Raw genomic sequence first — 13,775 nt, 5'->3', positions numbered from 1 at the left:
TACTAAAACATTAATCTGCACTGATAGTGCCTATTGCCAGAAGGCTGCTAATACTTTCTTACCAGTATGGGGAAAGAATACCTTTAAGACAGATAAAGGAAAAACAATAGCTCATATTTCCTTATGGCAAAAAAATTGCCCAGCAATTAGACAACAAGCATCATGTTACCATTATGCATGTCCCAGGCCATGCAAAAGGAGACCCCCACAGCATCGGTAACCAAATGGCAGACAACGCTGCAAAACAAGCAGTGACCCTAGAAGAAATAGGGATAGAACATGTAAAGGTCCTGGTAATTACAAGACAAATGTACAGTGTTAATCAGGATGATGAGTTACGCCTACTTATTTCCAGGAAAACCCCGCGCAGGTACCCATCCAACTATAACTATCATTGCAACGAAATGGGAAGAGTCTTGGTTACTAGTCCTGGAAAGGAGGCTAAGGTTATCCCACTGGTAAGGAAACGCCTAAGTTTACTACAGGAGGCCTACGTTAGCCATGGTTCCGGCCATCCTGGAGCTAAGGCAACAATGATTAAACTACTGCTCACCTATTGGTTGCCTTATATATTAACTGATTGCAAAAAATTAGTGGCAAATTGTCCTCAGTACCTCCAGACCTCAAAAGGAGAAGTCACCAGATCTAAATTAATTTCAAGAGCAAAACCAGACGTCCCACCGTGTGTGGCAGGCTGATTATGTGGGACCCTTTACGGCCTCTTCTGGGCACCCTCCTTATACAGGACAAAACCAGTACATCTTAGTAGTTGTTGACACCTGTACCTCCTACACGTGGTTGGTGCCTACAACCCGCTGTAAACGGAAAGCGCGACTGTCAATGCATTCGAAAACATCATTTTTCCCTACGCTGGTTCCCCCATATCTCTCCACACAGATCGTGGATCTGCCTTTGTTGGAAAGGCGTTCTAGAAAATGTGTACCGACAAAGGTATTAAATTGGATCACAGCACTCCTGTGCACCCGCAATCAAGTGGGTCGGTGGAGCGGCTTAACCAAGATGTGAAGCTTTGCATGACTAAACTGCTAATGACACGAGGACGCAGTTGGGCCAAATTGGTGCCGGAGTTACAGCTGGCAGTCAACAATCTACCCCTGAATCGCGTAGGACCTGAAAAACACATCACACCTTACTTTTTAATGTTTAAGGTACAAATAAATACCGCCCAGCAGGCATCTGAAGGAGTAATTCCTCACTACAACCCAGAATTAGCCCAAGAAATGATTGGCTTATTGTCTCAAATGCAGCGTCCTAAACCGCCAGAACCCAATGAGTGGCCACCACAAGAAGGTGACTGGGTACAAGAAACAAAAAATCCTAAGAATAACTTACTTAGACCTAAATGGAAACCCCCCCGTTTGTGTCAAACAGGTCCAAGGTCGGATGCTTCTAGTTGACCACGGGATGAAAGGTACCAAGCTAATATCCATTGATAACTGTCGACCAGTTCCCAAAGCCTTTGAACCACAGGTAACAACAAAATGACAAGTTGGTATGCGCAAAATGAGGTTAGATCCCATCACGAGCCAGAATTAGAAGAACCCCCAGAGGAAATACCTCTGACTCAAGTTATTACTACACGAGGGAGGACCTGTCTCAAAGGTCACCCGCAACTTCGAAAAGTTTCAGGCCAAAGTACAAAGATCATACGTTCCGAAAAGAGATGGTCCAAAAAGCAGAAATGCCAGTGCTGCTGCCTTACCGCACTCTGCATTACCTTTTCACTTATCCTTTTTAGCCTCATACTTGGCACTATTACGGTCTCCCTCACTGCAACGTGAACTTTTGACCTAAACTCTAATATAGGCCAGGACCTTAACTATACAAAACTGAATGATAATGACAATAATAACAGGCAAAACCGACACCTATTATCATTGGAAGAACCGAGCTCGACGGTCTCCGTACCTTCAGAGACACCGGTTCAACGATCATGGGTCAAAGATGGTATTATTGCCTATACTGACCTCCATCCCACAGTAAGGGCGGCAGGAACTATCATGGTTCCACACGCCTTAGTCCTAGATACAGATGTCATCTCAGCCCAATTCCTGCGAAAAGAATATAGACATAAACTTGACCTCCAAAAAACAGTGGCATCCGCTATCAAACAGCTGAAATTAACCTCTCCCCAGCTGAAACTTGCTCAATTCACTGAGCCAGAAGAAGACATCCTTCAGTATGCACACTGTTATATCATCACGTTGCCCGAAGCCCGACCACCGGTCACTCTAAAAGCGGACTAATGTACTCCGCTACTATCCTTAGATGAATACACATTTTCGGACAATGGACGAGCAGACATAAATTTCTTCTCTCTCCACACAGAGAGGGTGCGGTGCAAAATGGCATATTTACGCAATTTCGGAATCAATTCCTACTGTTCTCTCCAGGATCTAATAGGGCCCACATTCAAAATTTCATCAATCACTCGACCCCTGACTACCATATGCCTCAACTCATGGCTGGCGAACATATTATTTGTTCCACTTCCTTCTACGGACCCTGGTACAAAGAACCCAGAGACCCCGATAAAGATTCTATTAATATCCTCAAGTCACTATCACGAAATTCGTCCAACAACAACCTTCCCGATACGTGCCTACATATCCTCCAAGGCACCAAGCACTCAGGTTCATGCCAAGATTTCTTTCAACCTATCACTTTTTGTGACATTTGCAGGCACCCCCTATGGGTTGCCCTCCTCAATCAATCCTTATCAAACCATACAATTGGCATGAGATTGAACAGAAAAGGTATGGGAGCTTGTCCACTAGAAAACAGCACCGTTACTAAACCCTATTGGCATTGTACTAATAACCTCACAGCCTCTACCTGGACAGATTACAGTAACCAGAATATCACCTTCAGATCTCTCTACCTTATCTTATTAGAAAATGAGACCCTCCTATACTCACTTCACCAAGCATTAACTCCTATTCCCTTTTGGAACACTACCCTGGCAGACAGCACAGGAAATTCGACTGCAGCAATTGACTGTGCCTGGCTCCAACAGCTTGATTGCCACCTCAGGAATAAACTTCCCTCTTTCATCTCTAACTTCAAACGCGACGTTCATCTTCTTGAACTTCCCTCAGGCCTCGCACATATTGCATACAATCTTACCGCACCTCAGCCCATGGCCAGCCGCGAACGCAGATCTATTTCCGCTCAAATAGTTAAGGGACAACAAATCTCTGTAGACCTTTTCTCCAGGTTTTTATCCTGGAATAAGGAACTGACGAACAACCAGCAGAATATTGCTCACCATATTATTTCCCTCGGAAAACACTCGACCCAGGGACTTGCCCTCTCAGCAGCAGCTATGTTACATTTAGGGGCCAAACTATCGATCACTAAAACTTATACGCAACTACTTAGAATTATTAACGCTATCCAGATGGGCCATGTCCCCTGGGAAGAGTTAGAACAATCTATCGATGAATATATGTCTTCAGATAAACACCTGGCTGGTTTACAAAGAGGAGGAACAACTGTAAAACTTTATAACATCATTACTTCTAATCCCGAAGATCCTGCTGGGGATATATTAGGTGATATGGTAACTAGACATTACCAAAGACGTCGGTATAAGATTCATCTTGTATTCTCAATACCTATGTTTCATGAAAATGGAGTGTCATTATTTACCTACTTTTTGGCCAACATCGGTATTCCCCACTGTAGGGTCAAACACTGTACCCTGATACAGATAAAACCTGACTATAATGTTGATATAAGTGAGCTGCCCCTTAAAAACCAGACGGCCTTATTACACGCCTCAACTAACATTACCTGACTCACGGCTAAATTACGCCCTCAGGGATCATTCTACATCGCTGATGACTGGACACGAGTTAACCTCTGCGATACCAGTGTACATGGGTGCCCTGTGATAGCCACGCTCATCACACAGGCTTTCCGCTCCTACTTCTCCATTGCCAAATGCTCAACCATTATAGCCACAGCAAAATTTTGCGAGGATTGCTCACTTCCAGTCGGCACCTGGCTGATTACCCCAACGGTTAACCACACCAGGTGTTGTGGCTATTTATTACTGCCAGTCACACAACATAAGCAGTCTACCTACTGCCCCCCAGCAGTAGATCCATTCCTAAGGCTGCTTCTCTCACAAATACTGGATGCCGCAATGGTCACCGTACAGGAGCCATTAGTCCTTACATATACTAATTGGGACATCGAGAAACAGATAAAACACCTCCAGGCCCACTTGGAGTCAATAGACACTTCCTATACGGGAGCCATGAGAGAATTCTTTACTGTATTATTGACTTTGCCGTCAACATGGCCTCCAGAATGCTCACCTGGTTTAGCAATATGTTAGGAATGGGAAAATACCTAAAATATGGTTCGATTGGGGTTGCAGGCATAGTACTGATACGTTTCCTTCGCCCCAATAAATAATTGACAGTTATGGATCAATACCAAAAGAGAGAGGAGGACATAATTCAAGAATTCACTTTCCAATCCTACTTCTCTTCCCAGTCATTAACGGAATTATATGAAGAAGCTCTTGTCAAGCTTTCACTAAATACTAATGCCGTCACGAGATATGTATCCACGATATATGAGCTCCAATGGTTCCGTTCCAGGTGTTCTTTACTTCTGAGTCAGGCTGTCATTGTGGTTCTCACTAGGCCTCTCACATCCAGACTTCCAGACTACAAGCAACCTGTTTGCAGTGAGACACTTGTGTATTCCCTCTGCCCTTATGGCCTCATGCCCACTTTGTGACTTTTGTTGCCCATCTTTTGATCCTTTATCTTGCCACTCACGCCATGTCCATTCCTGGTGCTACGCCCTGCGTTGCCAACTTCTGGACAACACTACAGTTATGAATTGGTATACTTATAAAATTCCCCTGAAGTCTTTTTATGAGACTACATCCTACGCCCTTCCAGTCCCACTTGACCGTTTCACATTAGAGAACACACCTTCAATACAAATGAGCATCCTTGGTTATACACCTTACCCCTCCACGCGCTGCGCATTTTACGCCACATGCCTCGCACGATGTGGCTTCTACCTCTGCTTTATTGACAGATAATCGTGACTCTTCGCCGAGAGAAGAGCCTAGCATTGGACTTAGACTGGATGTCAATACATTCGACCGTAACTTCAATGTATCTCTCTCTGACTAAAAATTATAAGACGAAAGAACAGTTTTTACGACCCTTCCACTTCCCCTTTTTGGTTACTTGGATACTAGTATTTCCACCGGTCTACTCAGCAGCCTAGGTGGCCAAGAGGAGGCGATGACCAGCAACTTGTGCATTATGACTTGCAGATTATGCCCCCCCAGTCTGCCTCACCTTTCTGTAACCCTTTCCCAATTTCCCAATATATAGTATTGACCTAACACTTTCTCAATCTTGTATTCTCCATTGCCATATGAACAAAGAACTTTGATATTATTAAAGGAGGATATATTGTGGCATTTGCCTTTATACCTCTTACCTTGATTATAATGTGCCTTATTAATATTAGATTGGCCCAGATCACCTTGGAGCTCCAACTGCCAAAGCCAAAATTTGAACCAAAGCAGAAGACCAACCGAAAACAAATCTACAAACCATCATGTCTGATAATCCAACCTTCTGCTCCCCCTACTGCACCGTCCTCCAGCAATGGGGCTCAGCAAATCAATACTACTCAATCCAAACCGATCAACAAAAACAAGAGACTATTATTGCTTGAGCATTGCGCCCTCTTATACGGAGAATTGATATACCAATTCCTATACCCACGCTGGACCGAGGACTGGACCTCTTGCCTCACCTTGATGACCACGCCAACTGATGATCATCAAAATTTCAACTTCTATACACACCACCTGGAAAATTTGGAAAAACACCCTGGACATAGAGACACGTTAACCTTTTGCAGATCTAACAATGGCACCTTCACTTGCAACTAGATTGGAGTTCCATGTTGGAGTAACTAAAGGAGAAACTTCTCATTCCTATACTTGCCGTTATATCCCAGAGCGACCAGAAGAAACCCTTTTTTAAGGACTCATGAGTAAGGCCTTCCTGAAAGCCCATACTAGCCATTGTAATCTAACCACAGGAATGCCTATCTTTGCCCACAATCATCCCGTGAAGCAAAGGCACCTTACACAATTGCAGTGTGTAACCTGTTCCAACCAGAATATTTACTGGAAGTACTCTCCCATTTTTCTGCACTGTTAGATCCAAGCATGGGAATTTAATATTGAAATAGAAATCCGTTTTAACTATGACCCTAGGTCCTCCGACCCAATAACTTCAGATCGCCAAGGACCTGACAACTATGAAGTCGACTCTAGGCTGGCAGAAAAGATAATCCTGAAGTTAACTCCTTATAAAATAGCACCTTAAATAGGATGTGCCCCTGAACAAACCCTCAAAATACTGACCATAGAAAAAGAAACAGGTCCCCATTCAATCCAATATGTACACTCTGGGCAGGAGGATATGCCAACTGCATCCAAACCAGACATAACTCCCCAAATACCATGACACTAGCAGAACTCCTACAGACAGACACCTTCCGTATGACCTACCCAGATGATGGTAGATGGATGGTCTGCCTGGAAAGGATAGTGTCCCTTAGAGGACAGGAAGACGTCCATAAAGTAATAAGACAAGCCGATACCCAAAACTTCCAAGAAATATTTTCAGTCCTTTCAGAATGGGAAAATGTCCTCTATGCCAAGAACACCTGAGATGAGAACAGATTGATTGATCAATTTAAGAAAGGATTCAAGGAATTCTCCCTCTGTCATGGATGGGGACACAACCAAACCCCATGCCCCCCCCCCCCGGCCTATGAGCACACGGAAGCTAAATTTTCCAACCTTACGCTGAAAATGGTCTGTGACGAAGTAAGTCACGAAATTGGATTTAGTCCATGGCAATTGGATGCCCAAAAAATACACCAAATGGGAATAGCCAAATTAACCATGTATGGTCATTCTCCACTCCATGTGAGTACCTACCAAACCTACCTGAACGACCCCAGATTATCAACCCAGACTTTAGCTGATTGGGTAAAATACAAAGAAAACCTGCTGCCAGGAACTGGCCGAATGGATTTAGAGCGCTGCAGAAAGCCGCATTAAGATAAGCAAGTAGTGATGTCCACCAGAGATAGGATAGATGGGACTTGCCCCACCTCGGCACTAACTCTAACTGACTAGACCTGCCTTATCTTTCCAGATTGGCCAACCCAGCTATGTCTCCATATACTTGGAGGATACTCAGCCTATGGAGAAAGATCATGCTCATTACTCTTGTATAATCTACAATTTTAATTCTAATTAGCATTAGAAAACCTTAGGAATAGCTTGCCTTATAACAGGAAACTGTAACATTATTATTGAATGCATTAACTTTAGATTACTGTACCTTCGAAACAGAAATCGATTTCCTGAACAAAATACCCACAGTCCATATCTTGCTAAAAGAAAATTGCCCGTAACACTAATCCCAGAATCACACTCAACATGAGGACAAATTCCAAAGCAAAACTCCTCTTGGGATTCTGTTGTTATCTCCTCTTATTATGGACCCTCAAAAGATGGACTGAACTGCCTATTCGGAAATCAGCAGCATATATCATGGGAAAAACACCCATGAAGGACTGGTGGCAGAATCAACCCTTTTCCAAACAATTAGAAGGAAAAGAGGAATGCAACAAAGATGGAAATTCATTCAATATGAACCATGACCATAAAAAGCGAAACTCAAGGACATTCAACAAGAAAACTATCCGAAGAAGATATTAGCCACCACACTTATTTCGTTCAGGAGGAGGATGTGGCGGTATCCACCTATATTAAAGGCTGATCAGAACTGATTTTATATTAAATCATATATTCACTTTATATTAAAAACTGATCAGAACTGATGCTATATTAAATCATATATTTAACCCTATATTAAAAACTGATGACTGATGAAGTTCATTATCTATTGTAAACCATTACTTATCGCAATAATGTTTTTAATATGTATAACAGACATTATCTTTGTAAGAGTCCAGATGCAGTGAACTCATTCAGTCTTGTGGCCTTGTCTGGAAATCATACAAGAACATAATAACTAGGAACAGGAGTAGGCCACCTGGCCCCTCGAGCCTGCTCCGCCATTTAATGAGATCATGGCTGATCTTTGTGGACTCAGCTCCACTTTCTGGCCTGTACACCATATCCCCGAATCCCTTTATTCTTTAGAAAGGTATCTTTTTCTTAAAAACGTTTAAAGAAGGAGCCTCAACTGCTTCACTGGGCAAGGAATTCCATAGATTCACAACCCTTTGGGTGAAGAAGTTCCTCCTACACTCTGTCTTAAATCTAATTCCCCTTATTTTGAGGCTATGCCCCCTAGTTCTGCTTTCCCCGACCAGTGGAAACAACCTTCCCACATTTATCCTATCTATTCCCTTCATAATTTTATATGTCTCAATAAGATCCCCCCGCATCCTTCTAAACTCCAATGAGTACAGTCCCAGTCTACTCAACCTCTCGTCATAATCTAATCCCCTCAACTCTGTGATCAACCTAGTGAATCTCCTCTGCACTCCCTCCAGTGCCAATATGTCCTTTCTCAGGTAAGGAGACCAAAACTGAACACAATACTCCAGATGCAGCCTCACCAACATCCTATACAATTGCAGCAAAACCTCCCTAGTCTTGAACTCCATCCCTCTAGCAACGAAAGACAAAACTCGATTAGCCTTCTTAATTACCTGTTGCACCTGCACACCAACTTTTTGCGACTCGTGCACCAGCACACCCAGGTCCCTCTGCACAGCAGCATGTTTTAACATCTTACCGTTTAAATAATAATCCATTCTGCTGTTATTCCTCCCAAAATGGATAACCTCACACTTGGCAACATTGAATTCCATCTGCCAGACCCTAGCCCATTCACCTAACCTATCCAAATCCTTCTGCAGACTTCCGGTATCCTCTGCACTTTTTGCTTTACCACTCATCTTAGTGTCGTCTGCAAACGTTGACACTTGCACTTGGTCCCCAACTCCAAATCGTCTATGTAAATTGTGAACAACTGCGGGCCCAACACTGATCCTTGAGGGACCCCACTAGTTACAGGTTGCCAACCAGAGAAACACCCATTTATCCCCACTCTCTGCTTTCTGTTAGTTAACCAATCCTCTACCCATGCTACCACTTTACCCTCAATGCCATGCATCTTTAGTTTATGCAGCAACCTTTTGTGTGGCACCTTGTCAAAAGCTTTCTGGAAATCCAGATATACCACATCTATTGGCTCCCCGTTATCTACTGCACTGGTAACGTCCTCAAAAAATTCTACCAAATTAGTCAGACACGACCTACCCTTTGTGAACCCATGCTGCGTCTGCCCAATGGGACAATTTCCCTCCAGGTGCCCCGCTATTTCCTCCTTAATGATAGATTCCAGCATTTTCTCTACAACCGAAGTTAAGCTTACCGGCCTATAATTACCTGCTTTCTGCCGACCTCCTTTTTTAAACAGTGGTGTCACGTTTGCTACTTTCCAATCCTCTGGGACCACCCCAGAGTCTAGTGAATTTTGATAAATTATCACTAGTGCGTTTACAATTTCCCTAGCCATCTCTTTTAACACTCTGGGATGCATCCCATCAGGGCCAGGAGACTTGTCTACCTTTAGCCCCATTAGCTTGCCCAATACTGCCTCCTTAGTGATTGCAATCATCTCAAGGTCCTCACCTATCATATCTTTATTTCCATCAGTCACTGGCATATTATTTGTGTCCTCCACTGTGAAGACTGACCCAAAAAACCTGTTCAGCTCCTCAGCCATTTCCCCGTCTCCTATTATTAAATCTCCTTTCTCATCTTCCAAAGGACCAATATTTACCTTAGCCACTCTTTTTTGTCTTATATATTTGTAGAAGCTTTTACTATCTGCTTTTATGTTCTGAGCCAGTTTACTTTCATAGTCGACCTTACTCTTCTTTATAGCTTTCTGTTGACCCCTAAAGTCTTCCCAGTCCTCTAGTCTCCCACGAATTTTTGCCACTTTGTATGTTTTTTCCTTCAATTTGATACTCTCCCTCACCTCCTTAGATATCACGGTCGATTTTTCCCCTTTCTACCGTCTTTCTTTTTTGTCGGTATGAACCTTTTCTGAACACTGTGAAAGATCGCTCGGAAGGTTCTCCACTGTTCCTCAACTGCTTCACCATGAAGTCTTTGCTCCCAGTCTACCTTAGCTAGTTCTTCTCTCATCCCATTGTAATCGCCTTTGTTTAAGCACAAAACACTAGTGTTTGATTTTACCTTGTCATCCTCCAACTGTATTTTAAATTCCACCATATTGTGGTCGCTCCTTGCAAGAGGATCCCGAACTATGAGATCATTAATCAATCCTGCCTCATTACACAGGACCAGATCTAGGACCGCTTGTTCCCTTGTAGGTTCCATTACATACTGTTCCAGGAAATTATCCCGGGCACATTCTATAAACTCCTCCTCAAGGCTGCCTTTACCAACCTGGTTAAACCAATCGACATGCAGATTAAAATCTCCCATGATAACCGCTGTACCATTTCTACATGCATCCGTTATTTCTTTGCTTATTGCCTGCCCTACCATCCTGTTACTATTTGGTGGCCTATAGACTACTCCTATCAGTGACCTTTTCGCCTTACTATTCCTGATTTCCACCCAAATTGATTCAACCTTGTCCTCCATAGCACCAATACCATCCCTTACTATTGCCCGGATGCCATCCTTAAACAACAAAGCTACACCACCGCCCTTACCGTCCATTCTATCCTTTCGTATAGTCTGATACCCTTGGATATTTCACTCCCAGTCGTGACCATCTTTTAACCATGTTTCAGTAATGGCCACTAAATCATAGTCATTCACGATGATTTGCGCCATCAACTCATTTACCTTATTTTGTATACTACGAGCATTCAGGTAAAGTACACTTATGCTGTTTTTTATGTCTTTGTTAAGAATCCTAACTCCTTGATCAGTAACTTTTCGCAATTTATTTTTCCTCTTACCCTTTCTCCTAATTTTCCTTGTCTTTGAACCCATATCTCTACATAATAACCTGTCACGTAACCTGCTGTCTTGATCTCCATTAACCATTATACTGTCCATAGTTTTACACTTCCCTTCCCCCCAACTTGCTAGTTTAAAGTTCTTGTGACCAACCTATTTATCCTATTCGCTAGAACACTGGTCCCAGAATGGTTCAGGTGAAGACCGTCCCAACGGTACAGGTCCCTCCTGCCCCAGTACTGATGCCAATGCCCCATGAAATGGAATCCCTCTTTCCCACACCACTCCTTTAGCCACATGTTAACTTCCCTAATTTTCTCAACCCTATGCCAATTGGCACGTGGCTCGGGTAGTAATCCAGAGATTATAAACCTGGAGGACCTGTTCTTTAATTTAGTCCCTAGTGTTTGATAATCCCCAAACAGGTCCTCTTTCCTAGTCTTACCTATGTTGTTAGTCCCAACGTGGACCACAACAACTGGATCCTCCCTCTCCCTCTCCAAAATCCTTTCAAGCCGATCAGAGATGTCCCTCACCCTGGCACCGGGCAGGCAACATACCATGCGGGACTCTCGATCTGGCTTACAAAGGATGCCATCAATCCCCCTAATTATAGAATCCCCTACAACTACCACTTGTCTTTTTGCTCCCCCCTCTTGAATGGCTTCCTGTACCACGGTGCAGTGGTCAGTCAACGCATCCTCCCTACAGCCCTCTTCCTCATCCACACAGGGAGCAAGTACCTCATACCTGTTGGACAAGGTCAAGGGCTGAGGCTCCTCAACTCCTAAACTCAGGATCCCCCTACCTGCCTCCCTTGCAGTCACACCACTCTGTCCCTGACCACTGTCCGAATTAACAGTACTTATTCTACCGGGTCTGACTGCCTCCTGAAACAAAGCGTCCAGGTAATTTTCCCCCTCCCTGATATGCCGCAGTGTGTGCAGCTCGGTCTCCAGTTCATCAATTCTGAGCCGAAGTTCCTCGAGCAGCCAACACTTGCTGCAGATGTGGTCACTGACGGTCTCAATGGGATCCACCAGTTCCATCATCATACAGCAACAGCACATCACCTGTCCAGCCATATTCAATTAGTTAATTAATTTTAATAATAATTTTTATTTTTTTATATAACCTCAAGGATAAACCCGAACACTAACAAAAACACAGCCCTCTCTCGCCACTCACCCGAACTCAGTCACTCACCTAAACTCAGATGCACTCTGTTCCAATCAGCACTCAACACTCACCTAAACTCAGATGCACTCTGTTCCAATCAGCACTCAGTCACTCACCTAAACTCAGATGCACTCTGTTCCAATCAGCACTCCGTGTCTAAAGGCACTCCTGCCACACCTTTTGTGCACTCACCTCTCCCAGCACTCTCTCCTCCCACGCTGTTTTCACTGTCCCGGCTCTCTCTGCTCTCGCGCTGTTTTCGCTGTCCGGGCTCTCACCTCCCCCGCTTTTTAAATCTCCCGGCTCTCTCCTCCCGCCCTGTTTTCGCTGTCCCTGCTCTCTCTCCTCTCGCGCTGTTTTCGCTGTCATAGATTATCATAGAATTTACAGTGCAGAAGGAGGCCATTCAGCCCATCGAGTCTGCACCGGCTCTTGGAAAGAGCACCCTACCCAAGGTCAACACCGCCACCCTATCCCCATAACCCAGGAACCCCACTCAACACTAAGGGCAATTTTGGACACTAAGGGCAATTTATCATGGCCAACCCACCTAACCTGCACATCTTTGGACTGTGGGAGGAAACCGGAGCACCCGGAGGAAACCCACGCACACACGGGGAGGATGTGCAGACTCCGCACAGACAGTGACCCAAGCCAGAATCGAACCTGGGACCCTGGAGCTGTGCAGCAATTGTGCTATCCACAAGGCTACCGTGCTGCCCCTATGCTGCCAACTAAGGGAGGATATCACTTGTATAGTGGCCTTGCCACTATGGGGGCTACTGCTTGGCAAGAGACCCTGCCAAGAAGGGAGGCTGGTGTTTTTCTGGAGATGGCTAACGGAGGTATCAACCTCGTATCTTTAGGAAGGTGCATTGCTGGACCTCCCTAGAAACCAAGGTCTTGCCGAGCAAGAGAGAGACGATTCTTTGTCTCAAAATAACTGGGGAGTCAAACTCCCTAGGTAAGGAAAATACATAAATGCTTAAGAACAGGCTGCAAAAGTTAGAGTTTCACTTGGAGAGCTGTTTAGGAGATTACTGGGTGTTTATTTGATTCAGCTGCTATCTCGACTCGTAGAGTTCTGCTCTTGATTGAGTGTCGAACTCCGAGACTACTAGCCGTTGTAAGTATAAAATGTTTATAGCTTAAGCAATTATGTAGTTGAGTTCACAGGCTAAATCATCACATTTCCTGTATTTGTCAAACTATCATTTATCAAAAACACTTGTATTACCCTTTTTTCTTTAAATAAATTACGTATATATTTTACCATGGAGATCTGTGTCTATTTTAATAAATAAGAGTGACATTTAACTAAGACACATAATATTCTCACCCTTTGAGGCTATCTGAAGGGTTACTTGCCCATGCCTGGTTCTCAAGAATTAGAAATATTTAATCGATGTTAAGGAAAAGATAGCATCTAAGTCATAGTCTATCCTGTACACTGAAGGTAGTGAACGCAAGGTACATAGTGGATACTATAATTAGAACTCCCATATAGTGAGCCTTACTTTAGATA

At 43.8% G+C, this 13,775-nt stretch overlaps 1 long non-coding RNA gene across 1 annotated transcript; it reads left to right on the top strand.

Moving 5' to 3' along the window:
- The first annotated feature begins 354 nt into the window (after positions 1-354).
- LOC140410496 (uncharacterized) lies at positions 355-13,522 on the top strand. The gene is made up of 2 exons (XR_011940668.1): positions 355-458; positions 5,530-13,522. It is a non-coding gene; the product is annotated as an uncharacterized lncRNA (long non-coding RNA).
- The last annotated feature ends 253 nt before the right edge of the window (positions 13,523-13,775 follow it).

The sequence above is a fragment of the Scyliorhinus torazame genome, chromosome 4 (genome assembly GCF_047496885.1).
Source record: "Scyliorhinus torazame isolate Kashiwa2021f chromosome 4, sScyTor2.1, whole genome shotgun sequence".
In the NCBI taxonomy this organism is placed as follows: domain Eukaryota; kingdom Metazoa; phylum Chordata; class Chondrichthyes; order Carcharhiniformes; family Scyliorhinidae; genus Scyliorhinus; species Scyliorhinus torazame.
This window is presented reverse-complemented; position numbering and strand designations above follow the sequence as displayed.